The sequence below is a fragment of the Megascapheus bottae genome, chromosome 32, assembly GCF_031878675.1.
Source record: "Megascapheus bottae isolate mThoBot1 chromosome 32, mThoBot2.hap1, whole genome shotgun sequence".
Classification (NCBI taxonomy): Eukaryota; Metazoa; Chordata; class Mammalia; order Rodentia; family Geomyidae; genus Megascapheus; species Megascapheus bottae.
Genome location: NC_143540.1, coordinates 2427586 through 2444033, shown reverse-complemented (window position 1 = coordinate 2444033; position 16448 = coordinate 2427586). Strand labels below are relative to the sequence as shown.

Here is a 16448-nt window from a genome sequence, read left to right as displayed (position 1 = left end):
TTTCTATGTATGTGGTACCGAGGAATCGAACCCGGGTCTTCGTGCATGCTAAGCAAGCACTTTAACCACTAGGCCAAACTCCCGGCCCCAAGTTCTTGACTCTTTATTCCAGTATTCTGTCATCTATTTCAGTAGACCCTAGTGATGGACATTGAGACTTTTGACCTGGTAAAAATAATATTGTGTGTCCATGACAGTACTGGGACTTGAAACTCAGGACCTGGGTGCTGTCCCTGAGCTTTCCTGTTCAAGGCTAGTGCTCTACAATTTGTGCCATAGCCCCATTTATGGCATTTGGGTAGTTAATTGTAGATAAGAGGCTCATATACTCTTAAACCTCAACTTCCTGAGTAGCCAGAATTATAGGCTTGATATACTGGTTGCCTGGCTGAGGATTTTAATTCCTCAATTATGAAATGTGACTTTGCTAGATACATTCATATAGACTGGCACTTTCTTTCAAGGCTTAAAAAGTACCATTCCCTGCCCTGCTCATTTTTGAGACACCTGCTGTTATTTTGGTGGATCCCATTTCTGTTAGTTGCTACTCCTCTCTTGCAGCTTTCTTTCTTATTCAGTGTGTCTAATGACTTCACCGTAGTATGCTTTGCTTTGGAGAAGCTCTTTCTGATCTTGTCTTATTGAAGTCTTGTATTTCCAGCCTCTTGTTGCCAGAAGCCTCTCAAGATTTGAGAAGTTTTCTGCTACATATTTTCTATATCTCCAGCTACATCTTTTCTCCCTGAGTGACCACCATTCGTGGGTTTGGCCTTTCAACAGTGATCCAGAGATCTGAATCCAGACCTCTTGGTATTCACCCCGACACTTAACCAAGGCTAGCACTCTAGTACTTGAGCCAGAGTACCACTTCCACCCTTTTTGGAGGTTCCAGACTTTCTTGCCCGGACTACCCTCAAACCATGATGCTCAGGTCTCAGTCCCTGACTAGGTAGGGTTATAGCGTGTGCCAACAGTGCGGCTCATTTGTAGTTTTTTGGTAAGGTATTTTCAATGTTCGTGTGGGACTGTGCAGTGATAGGGCTGGGGTGCTGTTTCTTACCAGGGTATGGCTCAGGCACCAAGCATTCTCCTATGTGCACAGGCCACTGGGCAGGAAGAACAGGGGATGAAGTCACTTGCAGGTGTGGTTGTCAGTTCCTGAGCTGGTCCACTTTGAGGCTAACCTTCTTGTGTATCAGTGGTCTTGGTTGGCTGTTGGGAGCTTGATAAACCTTTGGCTCATAGCTGGCTGTCTCTCACGGCACAAGCCCCCTCTGTAACCTCAGTGGCAGCTCATGTCCATGCCTAGGGGATCCCCTGAATGCACCAGTGGGCAGGGAACGAGCAGTAAGTCCTGACTGGCAGGGAGGACTGAGAGACCGAGGCACTCTCCCCCACTGGTCTGGGGCCCTTGCCCCCTGCTAAGCAATGTCCCTCCATTAGGAGGTAGCACCTGACCTGGGGAAGCCGTGTGGTTCAGTGTGGAATCCACGTGGTTCAGAGGTTTCCTGGGCTTGAGGCCTCCAGTCCCACCTAGCAATGAACTCTCCAGGATCTGGTTCCAAGAGGGAGCTTGGTCTCAAGGCCTTCAGCCTCTATCCAGCAGTTCACCTTTCTTGAAAGGCTCTCAAGTTCCAGACTGGCAAGCACAAGGCTCTGAGTTCAAATCCCAATAGCACCAAAAAAGGGCAATATTCCCTTGTAAGAAACAGGATCCTGAAAACTAGGCAAATAGGCTATCTATAATCAATGTTACCAGTAAACTATATATTTCCAAAGTAACAGTATCATGTGACTAGAATCGTAACTACCTAGCATGTCTGTGAAGCATTCCCCTTAGCCACTATATCTACCTATATATTTTTTCCTTTGCTTATGGGTTTTTTCCCCCCTTTCTAAGCTATTTACTAAAGTTGAAAAAGGGGCCATGGAGGAGCAGCTGGGACTGGCGAGAGCTAAGCACAGCAGTCGTATGTCCAAGGGGTTCCTGCCACTTCACCCCAGCAGCTGCAGGGACGAGAACACCTGCTGTTCATCTGTCAGGATACTATTCATTCACTGTGCAGACAAACCATTTTGGCGCCAGAATTCTAAGACTTCAATGGCTGCTTTACTAGCAGCTCTGGAGCTAGAGCAGACGAACTTCCCTGAACTCAACAGACAAAGCTACCAGCAGCCATTAGAGACTTAATGAAAGAGGCAGCTAAACATAGGGAGGGCAGTAGTATGATGGGACAGAACAGGGGACGTGTGTGTGCCAGCTTTAAGCCATGCGTATGTAGCAGGGAGATTGGGGAGAAAAATCAATGAAAAAACTCCCAACTGTCAATGAGCAGCTGCTGGCAGTGACTGACAAGAGGGTAAGGCTCGTGTACTTTTTCAACAAATATTTATTCAGTGTTTGTCATTTCATCGCTAAACAAATAGAAACCAGGTACAGTGGTCCTGGTTACTCGGGAGGGAGAGAGCAGGAGGATGGCGGCTTCATGCCACATGGAAAAAGCTGGGGGACATTCCATCTCAATCATTAAGTTTGAGAGGTTGGTACAGGCCAGTAATTTTAGCTACTAGCCTTCAAGACAAAAGAAGACATATACAGGATGCTATGCTGTAAGACTGCAGTGTTGGACAGGTATGCAAGACACTTCAGAAGCACCAGTCAGAGATGGGAGATCAAGTTGCCCCTAGAGAAAATCCTTTCTGCACCACAGCAGGGACAGGGCTGGACCTTCAGTGGACAGCAGGTAGGACCATGCATCTATCGCACCGAAATGAGATGAAGATTTATTAATGTGCTCAATATCAACTTGGCACCCAGAACAGTGTGATCAGGTGGAATACTGGCAGAGCCCTCTCTAGGGAGCCAATTGCGGAGAAGATCTGCATCCATCACCCAGGACAAAGATCTGGCTAACAGCTCCCTATGGATGTCTGCACTGGCTTTTTATTGCCTTGCTTTTTAACCTCAACAGATGGCCAACATTTACTGAACAGCTGGAGAAAAACGGAAACACAAAATTAAGAGGCCAAATTAAGGAAACAACAGACACCAAAACTAATGAATACTGTGCCTATCAACATGGAGGTACAGAAAAAGATGGAGGGAAAGAGGAAGGAGGGAGGGGAGAGGGATTAGAGAGGAAGAGAGGCAAAGAATGCCAGAGGAATGAAGAAAGGAAAACAGAAGCACAGGGCTGAGAGGGAAAGCAAAAGAAGGTAAGACATTTTCTACAATTTAGAAGAGAAAATTAAACTAGAAGTTATTACAAGAAATCTAACTAAAGGAATTCCAGAAAGAAAAAAGGAGCCAGTCACCAGTATCTTATGCTATAATTCTAACTATTAAGAGGCTGAGGCCTTGAGGATCTAGGATCTGCCAGCCCAGGGGCTTGAACTCAAGGCCTTGGGTACCATCCCTGAGCTTCTTTTTGCTCAAGGCTACAGCACTCTACCACTTGAGTCACAGTGCCATCTCCAGCTTATTCTGTTTCTGTGGCACTGAGGAAGGGAACCCAGAACTTCATACATGCTAGGCAAGCACTCTACCCCTAAGCCACATTTCTGATCCTAATAGACTTTTATCTTTATTGAATTACAGAAAGAAAAAAAAAAGTAGGAAGCTGGGTGCCTGTAATCCCAGCTACTCAGGCAGCTGAGAACTGAGGGTTATGGTTCAAAGTCAACACTGGCAGAAAAAAAAAAAAAAAACTCACGACTCATATCACCAATTAACAAAAAGCCAGAAAGGGAGCTATGGGCTCAATAACAGCTAAGGTACAGCACCCATCCCAGGTGTACAACTCTGAGACTCATCGGCAATTCACCAGCAAAAAGCCAGAAGTAGAGGTATGAGGTGTGGCTTATGTAGTGGAGCCCTGGTCTGGAGCCAAAAAAGCTAACCAAGATGTCAAGGTCTTGAATTCAAGCCCCAGTACCGGCAAAGCATGCACACGCACATGCACGCACATGCGCACGCACGCGCGCACGCGCGCGCGCACGCACGCGCGCGCACACACACACACACACACACAGAACAACAGACAGTATATGGGGGGGGGGAGAAAAAAAAGTCTGCATTAGCCAAAAAAGACAAGACTGTATGATTCAACTTCCATATGGTAACAAGAGCAGTCTAACTGAGAGAGACAAAGTAGCAGGGTTGCCTCTAGGGCTGGGGGAGGAGGAATGGGGAACAGTTGTTTAACTGGAACAGGGAGTTTCAGTCTTGCAAGATGAAAAGTCTTCTGGGAAGAATAGGGGATGATAGTTGCACAATAGTGCAAATGCACTTCAGACCCCTCAACTTTGGACCTAAAGATAGCAAACTTTGTTTAATGTATTTTATAATAATAATTAATAAGAATAAGAATAAAACAAACCTTTAGGGAAGGCTCAGCAGTAGAGCACCTACTGAGCAGGCAGGTGGCAATGGATTCTATCCCATACACTTCAAAAAACAAACTTGAGGGCCGGGAGTTTGGCCTAGTGGTAGAGTGCTTGCCTAGCATGCACGAAGACCCAGGTTCGATTCCTCGGTACCACATACATAGAAAAAAAGCCGGAAGTGGTGCTGAGGCTCAAGTGGTAGAGCTCTAGCCTTGAGAAAGTCCAAGGACAGTGCTCAGGCCCTGAGCTCAGGCCCAGGACTGGCAAAAAAAAAAAAAAAAAAAAAAAAACTTGAGAGAGAAAAAAGCAGGCAGAGAAAACAGATTATCTGCAAAGGAATGACAATTACCTAGCACAAGATTTCTCAACAACAATAAAACCAAAGTCCAATCATAGCCTCTGGTGCTAAGGGAACCATGTCAAAGGAGAGTACCAAACAGTCTTCCAAATGTAAGGTGAAGAACTGAGTGTGGCGCCTGTGGGAGAGTGCTTGCTCACCAAGAACAGGCCTTGAGTGCAAAAGCTTTAAACAAGAGCACAAGCCTTGAGTCCACGCCCCAGAATCAAGACGAAAAAACAAAAAGAATCTTGTCTTATTGAACAAACCCAAATGTAGGGACTGTCTGAAATAACTCATCAGTTCTCTTCACAAGTGGCAAAGCCATGAATAAGAAAACCTTGGGTTACATGACAGAAGAAAAGACGAAGAAGCAATGACTACCAAATGCATGTGGGTCTTTCCCACTACTGACAAGAAAAATCCAATAGACCTGCAGCTTATGTAACAATACTGCACTGTACTAGGGTCCATGGAGCCTATTGCGGCTGCGACTCCACGCCTGGGAGACCTCAGTGGAGGAAAGAGCTACAGAGGTTCTGATGCATGCTCCGGCAGAGTTCCATGGCAGAAGGGCAGGCGGCGAAGAGCAGAAGATGAGTGAGAGACGCCTGCACTAGCTGCCTTTCTCCAAGACCCCATCTAGGGGACCGTGCACCCACTGTCAGGTCAGACCCCCTCCTTTGTGAGTCCTCTGAAAATACACGGTTTGCTAATCTGGTGCTTCTCAATCCAACCACTAAGCGCACAGTCAAGGTTAGCCATCACCTCCTGTCATGTACAGGTGAGACAATGGAATGAATGTTCTCAGAAATGTGGCATCAGAGCCCGGCAAGGTGGCTCACGCCTGTCATCCTAGCTGCTCAGGAGGCTGAGACCTGAGGATCAAGGTTCAGAGCCAGCCAGGGCACAAAAGGAACTGAAACTCTTATCTCCATTTAACCAGTAGAAAATGGGAAGTGGGGCTTGGCTCAAAGATAGGGCCTTGAGCCAAAGAGCTCAGGGACAGTACCCAGGCCCAGAGTTCAAGCCCCATAACTCACAAAAAAAGAAAAAGGAAGAAAAAAAAGAAAAAAGAAAGAAATGTGGGATCAAAGCCAGGCACCAGTGGCTACAAAGGAGGCTGAGATCTGAGGATCACAGTTCAAGGCCAGTCTAGGCAAAAAAGTCTATGAGACTCTTATCTCCAATAAACTACTCAGAAAAAGCTGGAAGTGGTGCTGTGGCTCAAGAAGTAGACCACTATCCTGGAATACAAAGAGGCTCAAAAACAGTAGCAAGGCCTGGGGTTCAAGTCCCAGAACCAGTGGGGGAAAAACATTGAATTGTAACTAAAGAACTCCAAGTATAAGGCTAAAAATGGTTTTACCAAGTCCATGCTCTTAGAAGTCAGTACAACGGGCACCTGGGGTAAAAGGTGCTCAGGGCCTAGAAGGGATGAAATTTGTAGGCGCCGGAGGCAGGGTGCAAGGGGTAGTGTGTTTGCCTACCAAACACAAGGCTTGCTTATCCTGGCTTGACAATCTGAGATTAGTCAAACTGTAAGATTTTTGTATGTTCTATTATCGGTGCTAGAATTGGAGCATGAATTTGGGGGCTCCTACTCTCCCTTGCCTTTTCACTCTGAGCCACATCTCCAGTTCCTTGTTTTTTTTTTTTTTAATTTTTATTTTTTGCCAGTTGGCGATTGAACTCAGGGCCTGAGCACTGTCCTTGGGCTTTCTCAAGGCTAGAGCTCTACCACTTGAGCCACATCACCACTTCCACTTTTTCTATGTATGTGGTATGGAGGAATCAAACCCAGGGCTTTCTGCATGCTAGGCAAGCACTTTAACCACTAGGCTACGATCCTGGCCTCCACTTGTTTGTTTTTATGAAATAAGGTTGCCAGGCTACATTAACAAAGATCTACATAAAAAACAAATCTGATAATAACTTTAGCATTGGAGAAAAGGATGGGATTAACAGACCTGCTAAATATCAGGTATAGGAGGCTGAGAGCCAATTTCAAATGGCACAGAGCTTTAGTCTTTTTTTTTTTTTTTCTTGCCAGTCCTGGGCTTGAGCTCAGGGCCTGAGCACTGTCTGTCTTTGGGCTTTCTCAAAGCTAGAGCTCTACCACATGAGCCACAGCACCACTTCCAGCTTTTTTCTATGTATATGGTACCAAGGAATCGAACCCGGGTCTTTGTGCATGCTAGACAAGCACTCTACCACTAGGCCAAAGTCCTAGCCCTAGTCTTTTTTTTGTGTGTGTGACATATATTAAGTATATTAAATACATAAGCTAGAAACACAAATACAGATACAGATCTCTACATACACACATACATAACAAGACAGGGTAGCTAGTCAGATGTTTTATTGAGACCTAGAGTTAAAAGTGGAGAAAGTCCTTTTGCGCTGTGCTCTCCACCTACTGCTCTTATTTCCAAATGCAATCAATTCTGATTGTATGATCAATTTATATATGATTTTCAACATTACATAAACTTTAACATGTAACCACAGAACATTTATAAAACTTGGCCCTGGCCCTGAGTTCAAACCCCAGGCCCAGCACACACACACACACACACACACAGACTTGAGACTGGGCACACAGCTCTAGGGTTTCCCAAGACCAAAGAAAAAAGGTGGGGTGGGAGCCTGAAGTTAAAAGGTTAGTAAACCAAGGAGAATAAAGCTAGAAAGTACTCAGAATGGGCTGGGAGTTTGGTCTAGTGGTTAAAGTGCTTGCCTAGCATGCATGAGGACCCGGGTTCGATTCCTTGGTACCACATACATAGAAAAAAGCTGGAAGTGGTGCTGAGGCTCAAGTGGTAGAGCTCTAGCCTTGAGAAAGTCCAAGGACATTGCTCAGGCCCTGAGCTCAAGCCCAGGACTGGCAAAAAAAAAAAAAAAAAAAAAGGAAGTACTCAGAATTTAAATTCTAATTAGATCATTATAGATTATTTCAATAAGAAAAGACTTCAAAAATCACAAGCATTTTAAAAACAGAATGTTCCCATCAGCCAAACTTAGCGATTTGAAGAAAACTTTGGAGGAAGATCTATTAGAAGCTTTTATTGCAGGCCAGAAAAACCCAGTGTAATGGCACACCTTGTAATTCTAGCACTGCAAAGCCAGAAGGAGGATCAATGGACTCTCTCTCAAAAACAGAAACAAAGGGAAAATAAATAACGGACTAGAGAAACAACTACAATGTAGATTCTTTTTCATTCAGGCTTTTCCATCAAGAAAATCTGTCTTCACACTGGTCAGTAAAAACAAACTTCAATATAATGTCCCCAAACAGGCAATTAAGATAAATTCAGGACTGGGAATGTGCTTTAGTGGTAGAGGGCTTGCCTAGGATACCTGAAGCCCTGAGTTCAATTCCTTAGTACCACATACACAGAAGCCAGAAGTGGTGCTGTGGCTCAAGCGGTAGAGTGCTAGCTCTGAGCAAAAGCTCAGGGACAGTGCCCAGACCCTGAGTTAAAGTCCCAGGACTTGAATAGAAACCAAAGCTCCATGTGGATAAGATTAAACAAAGTTCCTAGTCAGGAAGGGAACATTAAAAAGTTACATCACTCCATGTAAACTTCCACTGAGCAGAGGAGAATCATGCAAGTGGGCACAGGAGGCCTCACCCCTGCTATCCTAGCTACTCAGAAGCCTGAGCTCTGAAGACTGCAGTTTGACGCCAGGCCACGCATGAAGTCTATAAGACTCTTATGTCCAACAAACTACCTCAAAAGCCAGAACTCGAGCAGTGGCTGAAGTGGTAGAGAGCTAAAAAGCTCAGGCACAGGCCTTCAGTTCAAGTCTGAGGACTGAAACAAAAAAAGTGCAGAATGGGGCCGGGAGTTTGGCCTAGTGGTAGAGTGCTTGCCTAGCATACATGAAGACCCAGGTTCAATTCCTTGGTACCACATACATAGAAAAAAGCCAGAAGAGGTGCTAAGGCTCAAGTGGTAGAGCTCTAGAGAAAGTCCAAGGATAGTGCTCAGGCCCTGAGCTCAAGCCCAGGACTGGCAAGAAGAAAAAAAAAAAGTGCAGAATCAGTCGAAGCTGTCAGAAAGCCAAAGGCTATAGGAAGGGCAGCACACAGGTCAACAGAAAGTGGGATCCTGCAAGTGTCCATAACCAAGTTAGTTATTGTGACCAGATTCTAGAATCAGAATGTAAAGTCGTTCACCTTTAAAAAGGTCACTGATCTATCAATATGTGTGTGTGTGTGTGTGTGTGTGTGTGTGTGTGTGTGTAACAGCCCCTTCCCCAAGCCCTTGTGGAGCATTCCCAGCATTCCTAACTCAGGTCACTGGCCCACCTGGGGAAGAAGGTTCCCCGGGCCACGCCTCCTCCCCACCCGATCCCTAAACATCAGCCTCCAGCATTAGAGCCTTGGCCCCCTAGCGGCCTCAGCCTTTCCTTTGCCCCTCTCCCCCCCTTCCCCTGCATCCCTTGCACTCTCAGCCTGCCTCCATCTTGTGCAGTCTCTTTTGTGCACACTCTCCTCATAACTTCTTTTCTGCCAGCACCATGTGGCAGTCTTCTTTCAGCTTACAATGAACATATACCACTGGAAAGTACTCCTTTTTATTAAGGAAGGAAGGTCAACAAGAAGCTATTACTGTGGTCCTCAAGGTGGGGGGGGATGGTGGCTGGTTGTGGTGGTACACACTTTTAATTCCAGCACAGGGGAGACAGAAGCAGGCAGATCAAGTGATCCTGGTCAGATATGTGCTGGTAGCTCATCCCTCTAATCCTAGCTAGAACTAGGATTAAAACTGACCCTCAGTTACTAAACTGACAAGGCTAAAAAAAATAAAAAGCCATATAAAACCTAGATTTTTAGAAAGCAAATAAGGGAAGTTATATATTCCTTGTGACAACTTGGAAATATTTAAGGAAAATTAAATTAACTAACTTCCTGATTGGTAAGCCAACTTGAACCAAATAATTAACATACATATTTTTTAACCATCCTAAGAGAGCTTTCTAGCTCTGCGTACTCAACAGAATAGAAAACAAATGCCCCCCCCCCTAAAAAAAAAAGGCTGTAGAAGTCAAATGAAAAGACACAATCTGGGATGTGGGGGAGGGAAAGCATGAACTCTGACTTGTAGAGAAAAGAAGGTAAGAAAGGAGGAGCCTGGGTCCAAGAAGGAGGAACAGATTATCCAAAGTATTCTGATCTCGGTGCACAAGAGTTTTAAGGATCCTGGTCTGAAGCCAGCCCAAGAAGGAAAACCTAGGAGGCTCTTCTCTCAAATACATCTCAGAACAGAAGTGGAGCATCAGCCTTGAGCAAAAAAGCGAAGGGGCCCAGAGTTCAAGTCCCAGCTCAAAGGGGATTTGAGCCGTGCATATTAGTAGGAAGGCTCAGCAGAAAAGCAGAAAAACATCCCCACCCAGTCGGAAGGGACCCCTGGGGTAGACCGTAATCCAACGAGGAATTCCGCCGGGCGCTTAAAACCACCCGGGCAGTTACTCCCGGTGAATTCCACAGACCTGGACCGACGCCCTCCCCACCCGGAGGTAGAACCCCATTCCAGAGACCCCAACTGAGCCCACAGATCGCCAGGAACCCCCCCCCCCCGGCAGTTCACCAGACCCTACTGAAAGCCTCCCGCGGCCGGGGCAAAGGGACCCTCCCTTTCCAGCCTTCCTTACTGGCCCTCGGATGTGAGAGCCAGCCTGGGCCTAAACGTTTGGCCGGCCCTGGTGGCTGGGTCCCTCGTCTTGGCTCCTCAACACAGGCGGAGCAGCTGAGATGTGGGAATTGCAGTTCGAAGCCGACCTGAGCAGGAAAGTCCCTGAGACTCCCAACTGACCACCAAGAAAGCGCAAGTGGGGAGGATTCAAGCGGTAGAGCGCCCAGACTTGAGGGAGACAGCGAGGAAAAAAAGCAAGCTCAGGGTCGGCACCGAATAAATCCGAAAAGAAACTGGGAAGAAGGGCGCGTTCCTATTGGGGTGCACGGGAGATCGTGAGGTTCCACGAGGGACTCAAAGCTCTGGAACTCTAGGAAACACCCGTGAGGGTGAACCCGCGCCGGTCACCGGGGCCCTGTGTCAGTCAAGAGCGTGACTCGGGCCGCCGCCGCCCCGGGGAGACCCCCACGGACGCCGGGACTCGGGGAGACCCCCACGGACGCCGGGACTCAGGGGAGACCCCCACGGACGCCGGGACTCAGGGGAGACCCCCACGGACGCCGGGACTCAGGGGAGACCCCCACGGACGCCGGGCCTCGGGGAGACCCCCACGGACGCCGGGACTCAGGGGAGACCCCCACGGACGCCGGGACTCAGGGGAGACCCCCACGGACGCCGGGCCTCGGGGAGACCCCCACGGACGCCGGGACTCGGGGAGACCCCCACGGACGCCGGGACTCAGGGGAGACCCCCACGGACGCCGGGCCTCGGGGGCGACACCGACCGCCCCTCCCCACGGTTACTCGGGCCTGGACCGACGCGCCTCGAGGCGCCCGGCCTGGCTCGCCGGCCGCCCGCCCGCGGATGTTCAGGCTTCGGCTTCGGCCCCGGCCCCGGCCCCGGCCTCGGCCCGGGTCCTGGTCCTGGCCCCGACCTCGGCCCCGACCTCGGCCCCGGCCCCGGCCCCGGCCCGCCGCGCGCCTCCTCCCGGACTCACCGCGCTGCGACGGGCGACCTCGCTCCGCGGCCCGGCCACTTCTCTGGCGCCCGCGCTCAGCCGGCAGCCTGGGACGGTGACCCGCTGAGGGGTGTGTGGGGAGACCCCCGTGTCAGAACCCCCGGACGCGGCCGGGCGCCCCCAGCCTCCCTCCTCAGCCTCGCGGGCGGCGACGGCGCACAGCCCACACCGCAGCCGGCTGCGCTCGCTTTCACCACAGGTGCGGCCGCCCCGCTTCCCTCGCGCCAGCTTTGGCGGCCGAGTAGCACGGTATGCACTGATTGGTCCTCCGCGTGTGTGACGCCAGGCGGCGCTGCCCACGGATTGGCTGGACGGACGGTGCGTGCAGGTGTAAACAAACCCCGCCCCCAAGGCTCCCAATGAGGGAAGGGCATCGCGGGAGAGTAGGCGGGACCTCGGGTGCTCGGCTCCGCCCCCGGATCCCGGCGCCGCCCCCTGGATCCCGCCGGCCGCCTTCCGGGCGCCGGGCGTGCAGGGTTGCAGCACCTGGGCTCGCCCATCCGTCCCCCGCCGGAAGAAAATGCGAGTTCCCTTGGGGGGGGGGGTAAGGGGAGCCGGGCGGTCAGTGCCGGGGCGAGACCGGAGCGGCGGAGCGGAGTGACACCGGGACGCTCGCGTAGATTCACCCGGGGAGCCGCACCGCAGGCTCACGCCTGAAATCCTGACCACTCAGAGACCCGAGGACCGCGGTTCGAAGCCAGCCCTGGCAGGAACGTGTGTGCGGCTCTTGATCTCCAGCTAACCACCCAAAAAGTCGCAGTGGAGCTGTGGTTCAAGTGGTGGAGTGCCAGCCTTGAGCAGAAAACTAAAGGGACAACATGCAGGCGGCCCTGAGTTCAAGCCCCAGTGGAGGCCCAAGCAAGGGAACAGGAAGGAGAGGAGGAGGCAGGTTGGGCGACAGGGCATTACCCCCAAATGAAGCCTAGGGCGGGGAGCAGGGTTCGGGGGCAAAACGCATGCCTAGTATCAAGGCCCTGAGTTCAAACCCCAGTACTTTAAGAAAGCAATGGGTGCGCGAGCAACATGAGAGATTGTACATTTTCCAGTAACAAGTAAGGATTTATTTCATTTCCAGCAGGCACTTTGTTAGGGTATTACATTGCTTTATTTGAGGAATACTTACCACTCTAGGCATTTAGCAATGCAAAAACAAACAAAAAACCCTCCTTCCTCAAGCCAGCCAGGTGAGTTTGATATCCTCTCAGTAACCCTCACAGAAGTACGTACATGAAATTCTTCATGTAAATGTGGACAAAGTCCTGTATTTTTGTTGTTGTCCTGTGCCTGCACTTGGGTGCCGTCCTTGAGCTATTTTGCTCAAGGCTAGCGCTCTCCCACTTGAGCCACAGCCTCACTTCTAGCATTTTCCATAGCTAATTGGAGATGGGAGTTTCATTGTCTTTCTTGCCTGGGTTGGCTTTGAACCTCAGTGCTCAGATCTCAGCCTCCTGAGAAACTAGGCTTACAGACAGAAGCCACTAGCACCTGGCTGCAGTTATCTTGAGATGGCAAGCTCAAGTTAACTAAAGTTAAGGCCATTAGAAATCCATGTACTTTTGACACCGCTAGGATTTGAACTTGGGGCCCCTTGTGCTTGCTAGGCAGGTACTCTACCACTTGAGCCACAATTCCAGACTTCTCTAATCTCTAAGATGAGAACTTGAAGAGAATATTAATTTGAACCATATGAAACTATTACTGATGTTTGTATGGCTTATTTGTAGGCAGTCACGTGAGACTTTTGCAAGGCATATAGTAAATGTTCAGAGATGGCAATTACTCTATAATACTACTTTTGGAAAAAAAAACATGTCAACCTAGCTACTCAGGAGGCCGAGATCTGAGGATCACAGTTAGAAGCCATCCTGGGCAGAAAAGTCGGTGAGACCCTCATCTCCAATAAACTACTCAGAAAAAAAGCTGGAAGTAGTGCTGTGGTCTGAGAAGTGGAGTGCTGGCCTTGAGCACAAAGAGTTGCAAGGACAGCACCCAGGCCCTGAGTTCAAACCCAAGGAAAGCGAAAGAAAAGGAAGGAAAGAAAAAAAAAAGAGAGAGAAAGGAAGGGAAAGAAGGAACAAAACTTAAAAGTCAGTGCCTCTTAACACTTGCAGTCTTACAAAGGAAAATGGGCAGCCCAGCTTTCAAATTTTCCAGATACTAGGTTGATCTAGCTGTGAATTTCCATGACCTAATGGGGCTACACTGGCAATAAGACAGTAAATGCTAGTTTCACAGCAAGCCAAGAAATCCAGAATAAAGAGGAACAGCTTGATGTTGAAGCCAAAACAAGAAACGTCTCCAAGACAGAATAAACCCAGCTCAGTTGCCACACGGAAAGAGAATTCATGGGGATCAATTCTTCATTTTTCCCCACTCATAGGAATTCAGTTTGACAGTTTGTACAAATAGTCAGCTCTCTGACTTCCTCCGTACTCCCCGTTAAGAGGTTTTATTTCCTTTGACCTGGAAAATAAACGTACTTTCTCCAGTGTTTGAGAGTAGATGCCTGAAATGTGAGAGCACACACATTGATTCAGCACTTATTCAGTGCCTACTGTGTGCCAGGAACTAGGGAAAGCACTGCAAATGCAAACAGACATGGCCCTAGAGCTGTTTCACTTACTTGTTTTGCTGGGAGCAATCCCCAAGTTCAACTACCATGATGTGAGGATCACTGTCTAGCCAGCCAGGGTTAGACAGTGAGTGAGACACTTAAGTCCAATTAACTAATAAAAAGCCAAAAATGGTGCTATGGCTCAAGTGGTAGAACACGCACCTTGAGAACAAATGTTCAGGGAAACCCCGAAACCCCTAGTTCAAGTCCCAGAAACAGCACAAAAAATAAAAGCTGGACAGCGTCCAGGCCCTGAGTTCGATCCCCAGGACTGGCACAAATGAGAAATAAAATTATTGCTATAATATAATCAAGCCAGCCGGGTCAAGTTTTTTCTACCATGCCCCAGTTCTTTGTCATTGGACTAATATTGAGAAAAAAACAGCACTAACAAAATCTTTTTCATCAACTATCTTAATGTTTACCATTTTCCAAATTTCCTACTACAGAAATGGATACTACGGCTACAGTAGTCAGGTATGGCCCAGGAATCTGACCAGATTATCCGACTGCATCTTCCACTACCAACCAGTCACTGAATGTTCGTTCACAAACTCAGATCAACAAATGAGACTGACAAAATTTAAATGGCTTTAATAGACCAACATATATAGATCACCGTTCATTAATTCATTATAGTTTCCCAAAGCATTTTAAATTGTAATTTTTCAGAGGGGATTCTTTTAAAGAGTTGTTTATGCTAATTTCATAATAGTATATCAAATCCCCTCCAATTGTTTATAATCTAAGTATTTAAAAACAGAGTATAGTTCACAATGAGTTGTTTTCCCCATCACAAAAAAATAAGCCCTCATTTTTTTTTTGTCATTTGCTTTGTGTAAGACTATAGAATACAGAAGCCCACATTGACTTGAGCTATAACTATAGTTAACCTATGATTATTTCTCTGGCAGTCTGTGCATGTGGGAGGGTGTTAACAGGGGCTTGAACTCAGGGCCTGAGTGCTATTCTCTCAAGGCTGGTACTCTACCACTTGAGTCACAGTTCCACTTCTAGCCTTTTGCTGGTTACCTGGAGACAAGTCTCCTGGACTTTTCTGCCCAGCCCTGCTGTAGATCGTGATCCTCAGATCTCAGCCTCCAGAGGAGCTAGGATGACACGTGTGAGCCACCAGCACCTTTTTATCCAGGGACTTACATACCCCAGCACCCTACCACTGGCTCCATCTCCAGACCCTGTGTGACCTGCCTCGTGCACCTGGTGGTACAGAAATCAAAGCAGGGAATAGCATTGGATCAAAATGCCCAAGTAAGCCAGGTGAGGTGGGGCATACCTATAATCCCAATTCAGAGAGACTGAGGCAGGAAGACCACAAGCTCATAAAACAAGAACTTGTTTTAAAAAAAACTCCAGGTAAAATTTAAAAACATATGTCAACAGGAGAATAGGCAAAGGGAAGCCAGGTGAGGTGGCTCATGCCTCTAATCCTAGCTACACAGGAGGATGAGATCTGAGGATCATGGTTCAAAGCCAGCCCAGGCATTAAAGAACATGAGACTCTTATCTCTAATTTACCACCAGAAAACCAGAAGTGGTACTATGGCTCAGGGGCAAGGGGCTTTGAGCTCAAGAGCTTAGGGACAGTGTCTAGGCTGAGAGTTCAACTCCCACAACTGACCAAAAAGAGAACAGGCAAAGGATTAAAGATTCACATGCATATGAAAGTATTTCCTTTGTTGTACATCCACAAGGTTTTTTTTAAAAGTGATTTGTGAGGTTCTCGATACAGAATATCAGAGAAAAGAGACTACAAATTACTGACACATACAAATTAGGATCTTGATTTACCACTTGCACAAATAGAAGAACATCTGCTTCTCCAAAAAAATCATTGAGGTTTCACACCTATGGACTTATTTTACACAAAGTAGGCTAGCAAGAGGAGGACTGTACACAATGTGTCCCTACCCACGTGGCTGTTAGTACCACACTGTGGCCAAGCACAAGCCCAAGAGAATTTTGCTCTGTCTTAAAAAAAAAAAAAAAATCCAACCGAATGACTTCTGAAGTCTGAGCTGCCTTTTGTGTGTGTGCACCAGTCCTGGGACTTGAACTCAGGGCCTGGGTGTTATCCTCTAGATGTTTTCATTCAAGGCGCCTTGAGCCACAGCTCCACTTGTGGCTTTTCGGTGGTTCGTTGGCAAGAGAAAGCCTCACAGGTTTTCTGCCTGGGCTGGTTTTAAATCATGATTTTTTCAGATCTCAGCATCCTGAGAAGCTAGGATTGCAGGCAGGAGCTGCTAGTGCCCGGCTTTCAGAGATGAAAAAGAAAGAACACATTTAAATGATGGCTCATTTCACAAAAATTCTAAGTGGCAGGTGGACGTGAACAGAAATGTCACGGAAGCCAGGCACAGCGGCTCATGCCTGCAATCTTAACTACTCAGGAGGCTGAGATCTGAGGATCAAGCTTCAAAGCCAGCCCTAACA

General features: G+C 47.9%; 1 protein-coding gene across 1 annotated transcript in view; it reads right to left on the bottom strand.

Moving 5' to 3' along the window:
• Tfdp2 (transcription factor Dp-2) overlaps window positions 1–11459 on the bottom strand; it is a 41097-nt gene extending 29638 nt beyond the window's left edge. Inside the window, exon 1 of the mRNA XM_090323568.1 lies at window positions 11363–11459. The gene's annotated coding sequence lies outside the window, so the exon portion shown is untranslated. The remainder of the gene's footprint in view (window positions 1–11362) is intronic.
• Window positions 11460–16448: the final 4989 nt, after the last annotated feature.